Genomic DNA, 12,279 nt, shown 5'->3' on the forward strand with positions numbered 1-12,279 from the left:
CCTCCCTGGGGCTATTTTGTGGAAGGGGGCCATGCAACCCTCCTTGAGGTCCGACTGGTGGTTCTGGGGACTGCCACCCCCCAGGGCCTGCCCCTACTATGTACCGACGTACAAATATTTTTGCAAATATTTTTTAAGGTTGTCAATTAGGCTGATAGGCAGGTACTTAGATGGACTAGAAGTATCTCCTTTGTGGAAAATGGAAATTATCTCTGCCATCCACCCCTATCCCCAAAGCTTCCCCCCAGGTCTCTCGGATTTCACCAACAGTAGCAATTGTAGTGGATAAAAGATTAACGTACAAGGCCCAAATCATGTTCGGATTTGTATAAGTCTCCAGGTACACTCCGGGCCAGGGACTTCTGCTGCTTTTAAGCGATGCATGACTGAAGATGTGTCTGCTAAATTGAAAACATATCTATATGTGTGTGCGTGTATATGTGTGTGTGTATATATATACAGTCACCAAGATGCAAGCAGTGCACTGTTGGAAGAATGGGGTGCACATATCTTGGATTCATCAAAGGGATTAGTTTTGATATTAATCAAACATGTGGAAATAGCATTGAATAAAATTCAGATTGAATTGAAGGCTTTAGAACAAGAAATTGCGGGCATAAAATTAACTGAAGAAGAAAGTAAAATCAGGAGTGAAATGGCTTCAAAAATTCAACAACATGAGGAGACTGTGAAAACACGCAAACAAACTAAATTTCAAAGGGACAAAAGTGACTATGAAGAGGGGAGAATTTTCACCTTTGCAAGGAGATTTCAATATGCAAAGTTGAAGGAACAAATAGATGTATCCCAATTTGAAAAATTGGATAAATCAAGTAATGAATCAAGGTCAACTGATAATGAATCCAGTGAAGGAGAATCAACCTCAATAAATACACAGGGAGTAAAATTAACTTTGTTAAACGAGATGCGCCTCGCCCTCCAACAACAATCCAAAGATCAGCAAGTCAAAACAAGAGGGAGAGGAAGAGGACGAGGCGCAAAAGGAATAAACCCACACGAAGGGGACAAAGAGGGAAGACAAAGAAAAACCAGGGCTCAAACAGCGGCAACTTTCAAGAGCTAAATATTATTAATCTTTCCACCAGAGAAATGTCCCAATCGGAGGAATCTGTCCTAAAAAAGGGGCTACAATTCTGTCCCTCTACAGATTTGGATTTAGTACAAACACGCATAGACTTTTATAAGTATATACGCAAAATCAAACTTGCCAAAACCTTTGCGGAAACTAAAATGAAAGAGAAAAATGATCCACCAACACAGGAGTATGACCTGACTGTGGGAGATAAAGAGACGTTGATGACTCTGGTGAATTTAGATCTGGGAAACAAACCATTGGAAGTTACTGAAATAGTTAAACCCCTTGGGGCGGGCCTGACAGATAAAAGACCACCTTCCAAGTTTTACCCAGCACTACCAGCAGGGAATAAAATAGATTTATTTGCGGAGATGGTCATTCATGATCTTTATAAAAAGAATTGGAATAAGAAAGAGGAGAACTTAACTATACCAGAGAAACAGGCGTTGCACAGACTTCAGATGGAAACAATGGTTGAAATCAAACCTGCGGACAAAGGTGGAAACATTGTAATACAAAATAAACAGGATTATGTGAAAGAAGCAATGCAGCAATTGTCGGATAAAACCTGTTATGCACTTGCTACTGGGAACCCAGTAATAAAACTGAAGGAGGAGATAAATTTGTGTATCTTAAGGTGGGAAGATCAAGGCCTCATTGATCAAGTAGAGGCAAAATATTTGTTAGTGGAACATCCTGTAACTCCAACAATATACTTCCTCCCTAAAATTCATAAAAATTTGCAACATCCACCAGGTAGACCTATAATATCAGCCAAAGCATCTCTATTAGAACCTATGTCAGAATACATAGATTTCTTTCTAGCACCCTTGGCAAGAAATTTGAACTCCTATTTACGTGATACAGGAGACTTACTGTTACAATTGGAAGGGATACCTTGGCAGGACACCTATAAATTAGTAACAATGGATGTAGTTTCGCTGTACACGAACATTGAACATCAAATAGGAATCCAGGCATGCAAATTCTTTCTCAACCAAAGGAATATACGTTTTTATCAACACAATGAGATGCTTCTGGAAATGATTAACATTTGTCTAACAAATAATTATTTTTTGTTTAACCAACAACTGTATCTGCAAATTAAGGGCACGGCAATGGGTTTTTCTTTTTTTTTCTTTTTCTCCCAATTTTGCGAATCTGACGATGGGATGGTTTGAACAACGAATAGCTTGGGCAGAAGAAAACGAGATTTACCAACAAAAAGTAGTGACTTGGTTGAGGTTTATTGATGACCTTTTTCTTATCTGGGATGGTACTGAGTCAGAATTTAATGAATACTTTAAGATCTTGAACTCTAATGTAGCCAAACTTAATTTCACCTACGACATCAGTGCAATACGTGTGACATTTCTAGATACAGAAATTTATGTTAAAGAGGGGACAATTCAGACTTCATTGCACAGGAAAATAACAGCTACGAACTCCATATTACATGCTAACAGTTTTCACCCACCACGAACAAAGTGGAACATTCCCTATGGTGAATTTCTACGAATAAAGAAAATCTGCTCAGAGCCGGAAGAGTGTGAGAAGCACTTGAAATTAGCGGAGGAGAGATTCCTGGCAAGACAATATCCGAAAAAGTGTTTAGCTCTGGCACAGAAACGTGTGAAACAATCATCAAGAGAACAACTAATTCATGGAGGAAACCAAGCCATTAAACATGCCAAACAACAACAGCTGAGGTTCATAACAACATACTCACAGAGTGCTACACAAGTTCGTAAAATCTTGGAAAACCATTGGGCAATTTTACAAATGGACCCAATAGTGGGGGAAATCATGGGACAATACCCATTAATGACTTTCAGAAGAACAGCAAACTTAAGGGATAAATTATCGCACAGCCATTTCCAAACTACAAAAGCAAACTGGTTACAGAAAACTGGCTTTTGGAAGTGCAGCAGTTGTAAGGCATGTAAAATTGGGGTGAATAAGAAAGAGTACTCAACAAATACTGGCATGGAGAGAGTGATACGTAAGCACTTGAACTGTAAAAGTCGATTCACAGTATATGTGATTGAATGTCCTTGTGGGTTGAAATATGTTGGCAGTACCATATGTGAGACTAAAAAGCAAATTTTAGAACATATTCGAGCAACTATCAATATAGATAGGAGCTATGCAACAGCGAGACATATGGAACAGAAACATGATAGCAAGTGGGAACTCATGACATTCTATGTAATTGATCAGGTACTAAAATCAGAACGCGGTGGTGACAGAGAAAAGAAATTGCGTCAACTAGAATCCAGACATATACTTGATATCCGATCTCTCACCCAGCTAGGTTTAAACCAGGATGAGGAGTTATTTGTACACCTATAAGAGTTGTCATAGCTCATAAGATGTTGCCATTCATTTATTTTATGTTATTTCCACCAATTGATAAGATGCTTTCTTTCCCGTTGTCATTTGTCAGATAGACATACAATTTTGGTGCTATCAATATAAATTGACTGAAGGAATAATACCCAAACATTAATTTTCTTCCATCAGAGGTGCAGGATTTAGCGAGGGCCTTGTTTAAAAGAAACTTTGGGGATTGTGCTATTGTAGGTAACATGCAATACATGAATATGAATCCAATGTGAATATAAATAAAAAACTAATGAGGGCCCCTATATTTTGTTAACACACCTCAGAAATTGTTTTGAAGTCTCCATTAGTCGCTGAAACAAGATTTTATGACATATATTTAAAAATAATTTGATTTAATGAAATGCTATAAACTACATATACCAGAATGCAATGTGGAACTCAGTGAAAAACACCTTGGATTGTAGTCAAAACACTGTTACAATTTGGTAAATATGTATATAGAAAAACATTTAATTTTTCTTTGTTAAAGTATATATATTTAGTGATGTTATGGAGTAACTCTTGATAAGTGGTGTAACTTGAGTATTTTTTCTGTTACTTTGGAGTACTTTATTTTAAGCGCCGAAATTAGCACACAGGAAACACCTGTGAACAAGGTCTGGTGAGACCGAAACGCGTCAGGGGATTCCTGTTTGTTTGTTTATGATCTCACTAATGTATTAAAAGTTAAGGTATTTTTGGCACAACGACAGAGTGCGGTTTTCTCTTGCTAAAACAGAAAGAGAATCTTGTTTTTTGAAAATATGGTTGTCCTGCCTCAAACCAGCACCACCGGAGAATTAAGTGCGCCGTAACACGCAGATCAGGACATCTTTTCTTTCATATATATATATATATATATATATATATATACACATACATATACATATGCCTCTAGACATCCACACTCAGACCCATGGTTGATCCAGAAAATCTATGGATTTCTAAAAAAAGTTGACAAAATTGTAAATTCAGCAAGGTGAGATATGTGTAGATCCTTCAGGTCTTCACAAGGAAAATAGCCTTTGGAATAAGGAAATATTGAAAATGAATAGGAAATAACAGTCATTTGTGAAAACCATTCCATCTGTACCTTTTTGTCATGGTGTCCGATTTAGAAAAACAGTACACCATTACACTGCTAGACTCTTTGGGTTGTGAGGATATAATGGGTTTGTAGGTTCTCCAAGAACATAAGATACCCATACCCAACAACTAAGATGCATTGTACAATGTTTTTTCATTGATTTTATGAATGGGTCAGTACCCATCAGATAATAAAATAGGTTAAGTGAAAAATATGTATCATGAGATTTATGTACCTCTGAAATGGGCACAAGATATGGAGGTTAGGAACAGTGGTAATTGTACAAATCTGAATTTGTGGGTACCCATAATTGCGTATGATTTAGAGGAATTTTCCAAAATGCCCTCTTTCATTTACAGTGGCAAGAAATGCAGTGAAATCTAATTGGTAATAACAAATGTTCTACTATTCTATGCTCCCACAAGTCTTCCAATAAAAATGATACCTCACTTGTGTGGTTAGTCTTGATGGCTGCAACAGGAAATGGCCCAAAACATAACATGAACGTATCACATTTTCCACTGAAAACTGACCCTTTTTTCCAATGTGGGTTGCTCTAGATTTTGGAACCTAGCTCAGCCAAAACCTAGCAAACCTGTGCAAATATTTTTTAAACTAGACTCCGAGGGCTATCCACGGTGGGGATACTAGCATTGCTCTAACATTTTCCTTACATTTCTGTGAAGGAAGTTATGGAACCGGGGGGATCTGCAAACCTCCTTCTACCAAGCATTCCCCCATGTCTCCTGATACAAAACTATACCTCACTTCTGAAAGTAGGCCTAGTGCCTTTGACAGGAAATGGCACAAAATGCTACATCGACACCTTACATTTTTCCACTCAAAACTGACCTTTTTTTGCAAAGACGATAGCTGTAGATTTTGGATCCTAGGTCAGTCGGCACTAAAGAAAACTAGCAAACCTGTACATATTTGAAAACTAGATACCTAGGGGTATTAAGAGTGGGGTGTGTTCCATGGCTCTCACCAAGTTTTCTTACCCAGAATTCAATGCAGACATCAAAATGTGGCTTAAAAAACACATTTCTGCAAATTTCTGTGATGGGAAGTTCTGGAACCTGCAGGGAGCCACCAACTTCAATCTATACAGCATTTCCTCAAGTCTCCCAATACAAACGGTACAACAATTTTATGGGTAGGCAAGTGACAGCGACAAGATAGAGCCCCAGACACAACATGGATGTATCACATTTTTCCACTGAAAACTGACCCTGTTTTTCCAGTGTGGGTAGCTGTGGATTTTGGACCCTAGCTCAGCCACACCTAGGGAAACCTAGCCAACCTGTACATTTTTGAAAATTAGACATCCAGGGGTATCCTGGATGGACTGACTTATGTGGCTCTCACCAGGTTGGTTTTTTACCCAGGATCCCTTGCAATCCTCAAACTTTGACTAAAAAACATTTTCCTCAAATTTCTGTGATGGAACTTTCTGGAGTCTGTGGGGAGCCACAACTGTCCATCCACCTGGCATTACCCCAAATCTCCCAATAAAAATGGTCCCTCACTTGTGTGTTTAGGCCTAGTGCCCCCTACAGGAACTGGCTTAACACACAACATGGAAGCATCACATTTTTCCATTGAAACTTGACCCTTTTTTCCAATGTGGGTTGCTTTTGGTTTTGGACCCTAGCTCAGCGGGCACCTAGGGAAACTTAGCCAACGTATACATTTTTGAAAACTAGACACCCAGGTGTATCCAAGGTAGATTTACTTGCATGTCTTTAGATGAGGATTTTTACCCAGAATACCTTGCAAACTTCAAACTCTGACTAAAAAAGCACATTTTCCTCACATTTCTGTGATGGAAAGTTCTGGAATCTATGGGAAGCAATATACTTCCATCCACCCAGCATTCAACCAAGTCTCCCAATAAAAATGGTACCTCACTTTTGTAGGTACCCTTTGTGACAGTGACAGAAAACAGCCCAGAACCACACATGGAGGCACAGCATTTTTTCACTGACAACTGAACCCTTTTTCCAATGTAGGTAGCTATAGAATTTGGACCCTAGTTCAGCCATCACCTAGGAAAACTTTAGGGAACTTAGGCAATATTGCCCAGCATGTTTGCATTGGTTTCAGTGGCAGATATGCTCTCTCAGTTTGAGGAATGAGGCCTCAAAGGCGTATTCGGACACCACAAACTTGCATTCACAAACTGGAAGGAGTTGTATTTAGCACAGTGAGTTGCTGAAGGTGCATGAAAGACATGGTTTCTTGAGCTTGAAGTAGCTAGTGCCTGAAGGTATTAATATATGTTCACTTGGCAAGTATACAGCATTAGTCAGGACTCTGATGAGGACACAGACATGAACAGGTAAGACAAGCTTAGGGCAGGTGTGCTTTCACGGGGATATTGCATAGGTACAAGGCAGATAGTACAGGTAGTACAGATACACATGTTATCACTCATCTTCACCTATGGGTTCAAACCCATTGGCACCGTACTCGCCCAGTAATGAATTACTTCCTCGCTCAACTAAACAGATGACTCCACACCATACAGAATGCAGCAGGCAGCCTCCTCCCTCAACATCCCAAAATGGGCACACCCGCCACCTAAAACAGCTTCACTGACTCCTAAACACAGCTCTTTTCAAACTCCTGAAACTCACATTCAAAGTCTTACACAGCACTGGTCCAGAATACCTCTTTACCACCTTAGATTTCAGAAACCATTGCAGACCCTTTTGCTCATCATAGGCATCACCAGAGCAAGGAGAATAGACTTCTCTTAACTGGCTCCAAAAGGGTGGAGTGACCCACCTCTACACATTTGCACCACCTCTAAAATGAGTGCACTCTGCACGAAGCTGAACACTTGGATCTTTGACTAGGTTACTTCATTGATCACCCCTGACTGCATATGCATCAGAGATGAGATACCCTCTCAGGTAATATTGCATTTTACAAAAAAATCATACCATTACAAGAACTCTGGACCAATGCTACACGCATGGATAAAATGTTTGTCTTACTTGCCATGTTCATCCTCCATCAGAACATAGTAGATGTTCAGTTTGCTTTATGGTAAGTGTGTGACAGTCACAGGACTGCATATAACAGTGGATGGGTCATATGCTACATTCTCACAGACTACCCTGTGTGTCAACAACTACTGTTCTTCACAGATTGTGATGTCTCTTTAAGGAACTTTAGCAGTATTTCCCACCATTTAGGTAAGAGGTAGATATGCTCCCTCAGTTTGAGGAACAGCACCTCAGAGGTTTACTCAGACACACCAACTTCCATACACAGACAGGACGGAGTGGGATTTACCACAGTGAGTGCACTAAAGACGCACATAAGACATGTCTTCCTGAGCCCCAGGTGACTGTACTGGGAGCCAGGGATATATTTGGTAACATTCAGAATGAACGAGGTTACTTGACAGGTGGTAAAAATATAATCAAACAGTTTTTTTCATTTATGAAATTTGTCAATGCATCAACTGTGTTCATGTTTGGACCTAAATGGGGATTCCATCCTGTGGCATATAAATGTGATGAGCACTTTATGGCTGCGGTATGTTGATGTGAGTGCACTGATCTATTCAACTGGGCCCTTGGCTTGTGGTATGTGTGTGGTGCGTGAATGGCATGTGAATGGACCATAAAGTGGTTGTTGCCTTGACAAGGGCTTATGGCTCACCTTCAGAAGACTTGGGGGCTTATTTACAAGCCCCATGGTGCAGGGCAGTGCAGCACACATAGAAAGAGGAAAAACCAGGAAGAAATAATGACATTTCTCCCCGTTGTGACATTTCAATGCCACCTCTGAGGTAGAGAAGGAATTTGACACATTCCCAGATTTGTAAATCTGGGAATGCATCCGATTCCTTAGCATTCCCCAGGTGTTGCGTGGGAACACCCCAAGCAATACCCATGAAACACCCCTTTCACACAGTTCTATGCCTGAAAGGGGCTCATATTTACAAGGCCACAAGAAGTAAAGCAAGAGCCCCAACGGAGTGTAAAAAAAAATGATGCTCAAGTGGTGCAGTGTGCCGATAGGGCCTTGGTTTGTCTATTCAAAGTATTTGTACTTTAAAGCTAGCATTTTCTGGAGATGCTAAATCAACCAGTTGATTACCATTAAAAAAGAGGTACCAAATTTATATCTGTGGCAGTAAGGATCCGACTTCTGAATTTTTATTTTTATTTTTTTAATTGTTGTACAGTTCCGTTATATTGATGGAGTAGTGCATCAAACGTTCAACTAACCTACTAACTGAGTGGCCTGGTATGCAATGTAAATTCTGTCTTGAAGTATTCTTGCACATCTTGCTTACAGGATACCCTATTGAAGGTCCCAAGATTCTACACTTTCTAGGGAAGTTTAGTCAGATGACTTTTGTTCTGATGAGACCCAAACCCTAACAACATGTTGAGTCCTAAGTTGCTTTCAGAACATTTTGTTTCACCAGGAGATACCTTATATGAACAGAGAGGATCTCCACTTATGTTTGTTTGATATAAACTCCTATGCAAGGACCTGTTCAGTGTCTTTTTCATTGTTGTTGTATATATACTTGTTCACTGTCTGAGCACTGCATCATCTGCACTACATTGGATACATAAAGAAAATATATATTATCCTTACATTAAAGATCATCATACTAGATATCGTGGCTTTTACCCTTTTTCTATAACATTGGTTAGGATACAAGTTACTAATTGAGTTTGCACACTTTCAAGGAAAGTAGAAATGTTGGCGAGTATGTCCCATTGGACATTTGTTTCACTTATTACACTCACTCTGGTTCTCCTGGGCAATCAGGGTGGTCCTTGTGTTGTAGACACTGGTCCCCTTAAAAAGCACTTCAAAATCTAGTAAAGCATTTAAAATGTTGCCACACAAGGTACTTTGAGACAACGTAGCTTATGTTCCATCCACCATCGTGTGCAGTGTGGGGACCATGAAGCACTTGTCAATTAGTGAACAGGACACCTACCACATTCTAACGGCAAATAAAGGTGTCAAGCAGGCTATAAGGAAGTCCATAATTTCCTCAAGTAGAGGAACTAAAATTCTATGGCTGCTTGTCTAGTGAAGTAGTGCCTACTGGAACGTAGTTATCTATGCAAGAGGCACTAAAATGGTTACCTAACTGCAGCTCCACCTCAATCAATTTCCCAATACTTCACTTTTGTATGGCATAGCAGAAAGCAAGTAGGAAAACCCAATGCTGGATGATATGGGCATTGGGACAGTAAACACAACTCTCCTGCTTGTTTCCCTGCTTACAGCAAACTCTACAATGACAACATGATTGAGTCTTTTTAGCTGTTTCAAGAATGCAATCAGTAAAGTGTTGATCTTGCAGCCTTGCCACTACTTATTCTGTAGCTGTGAGACGTTCATTGATTGACAACTGAAACTCAAGGAAACACATGAGTCTTCCTGGGGTTGTCTGATGTCAAACAACATGCACATTATCTATTGCCATCTGGACCAGGTGGGTTATCTTCATAATTTGACTGCTAATGTTACATTGATATTTGTAATTATGTTATGAAAGATGTCATGAATGTTGTAATTTGAGGGGTAATTAGCAGTGCATGCCGAGGGCAGGAGATATAGTTACCTTAGGGCGTGAGGTATAATTACTTCAGCTAACCACACGTATATCTGCTGAATTTCTATGGTTTTGTGCAAGTAAATTCAAAACCTAATTATAATGTCTCAGTAACTTTTGTTTTTTTAAGTGAATTTCTATGTCTATTTCCTAACTATAACGCCCTTGAAAAAAGCATGGATGTAAACACCTTCATCAAGGATTACAGATAACCTTTAACAGTAGAAATGCAAAGAAAACACACTTGGAGTTTCTTAACCATGTGCATGATATTAGCATGATATAGTACTTCACAAAAGTAAAGCTTCAAATTAGGCACCTGCTTTGTTTATATTTCTAAGTGCTTTCATTTGTGGTTTAAATTCTGTCTAATGAGCATTGTGCCACAATTAATCCTGCCCTGCGTATTTATCCAATATAAATACACAGGGCAGGATTCATTTTGTTTGTTAAATAAACGTTGGGGACTGCAGGTGGAGCTTTAAGGCCCTGTGGTCCCAGCCAGCTCCCTACCTGCCTCAAGAGCTGGCATTGCTGGATATGCAGATCCCTATATGCAGTAGCAATTATTTCTGCAGGCGGAGAAAGAGATGACATTTCTACTTCCAGCAAGTGGGAGCCTTTTTACAACTCCTGCTTGCTGTAAGCAGAATGTTTGCTTTTGCTTGTCGGGAGCTGTAATAATCCTACCCTGTCCCCTTTTCTTTTTATTGTGTTTTATTTGGGACTCGGTTGAAGCCAAGTCCCAAAATGGCTGCCAACACTTCCTGGTTGAAGTGTTGACACGTAATCAGATATCAACATGGGGACTGTTGGATCCACGTTGGATCCACGTCCCTAGATATCTATACTATTTAACTTTATATATCTTTAAAACTACTGAACGGATTTACACCAAATTACAAAAACATGATGAAACGTGTCAAAGGGATAAGTAAGTCAAAAAAAGCTTTTCTTATGGAAATTAGGTCCTAACTATAACTACCTATATATATATATTGATATATATATACACACACACACATATATATATATATATATATATATATATATAGCATTTAGAGAACGAGATTGACAGAAAGAAATTGAGAGAGAGAGATAGGGAGGTATTGATGACTTATATACTTAATATGAGATATTCCCAGACAAATTGAAAAGAAAAATCTATTTGTCAAGTAAAAAGAGTGAGATCACCTTTCGGTCTGTACCTTCAATATTTGAAGTTGAAATGAAATCAAAGCAGGAAAATGACCACTGACAAACCTGGACTGGAACGCTCAACCTTCAGTGTGAGGGTCTGAGATGTTAACCACTAGACTACTTGTGACTCCTACAACTCTGTTGTCCAGACATAACAATGACATTCAACCCAAAGATTTTGATTAGAAAAAGATGCAAATGTTACATCACAGGGAATGTTTAACATTCAAAACACTAGCAAATATACAAGTGCACTAAAATGAGGTACCAGGAATTGAACCTTCAACCTACTATGTGACAGTCCAAGAGCTTTACCAGAAGGTAAGCTGCTACCACCCCTGGCCAGAAGAATTCTTATCCAGGCCATGATACTCTCTCGACTGGATTATGGTAACTCCCTTTTTCTCAATTCCCCTGACTATGTAGTGAAGAAACTCCAGGTTGTACAAAATGCAGCCACAAGACTACTCATGAATCTTCCTAGACATCAATCAGCCAAATCAGCCTTAGCTTCTCTTCATTGGTTACCCTTAAAACAGCGGATTTGCTTTAAGGCCTAATGCATGATACATAAAGCTCTGCACAATAAAGGCCACCACTTTCTTAGACAAAGCATCTCTCTTTATACCCCTACAAGAACGCTGAGATCCTCCATCACCCAGCTAGTTCACATATCACGGTTTAAGAGGTCTTCATGGAGAGGCAACTCCTTTTCAATCACGGCAGCACGCCTTTGAAACGCCTTACCTCATGAACTCCGGCAAGAACCCTTGGAACTACCGTTCCAGAAAAAATGTAAAACTTTCCTTTATTTGCCCTAACTTCCTTATATTTTACATAATTTTTATTTCCCGTGCCAGAGTTGTCACTTCCTTTTTAGCGCTGGGAGACATTTGGGTAGCTATGCAC

This window comes from Pleurodeles waltl, chromosome 2_2 (genome assembly GCF_031143425.1).
Source record: "Pleurodeles waltl isolate 20211129_DDA chromosome 2_2, aPleWal1.hap1.20221129, whole genome shotgun sequence".
Lineage (NCBI taxonomy): Eukaryota > Metazoa > Chordata > Amphibia > Caudata > Salamandridae > Pleurodeles > Pleurodeles waltl.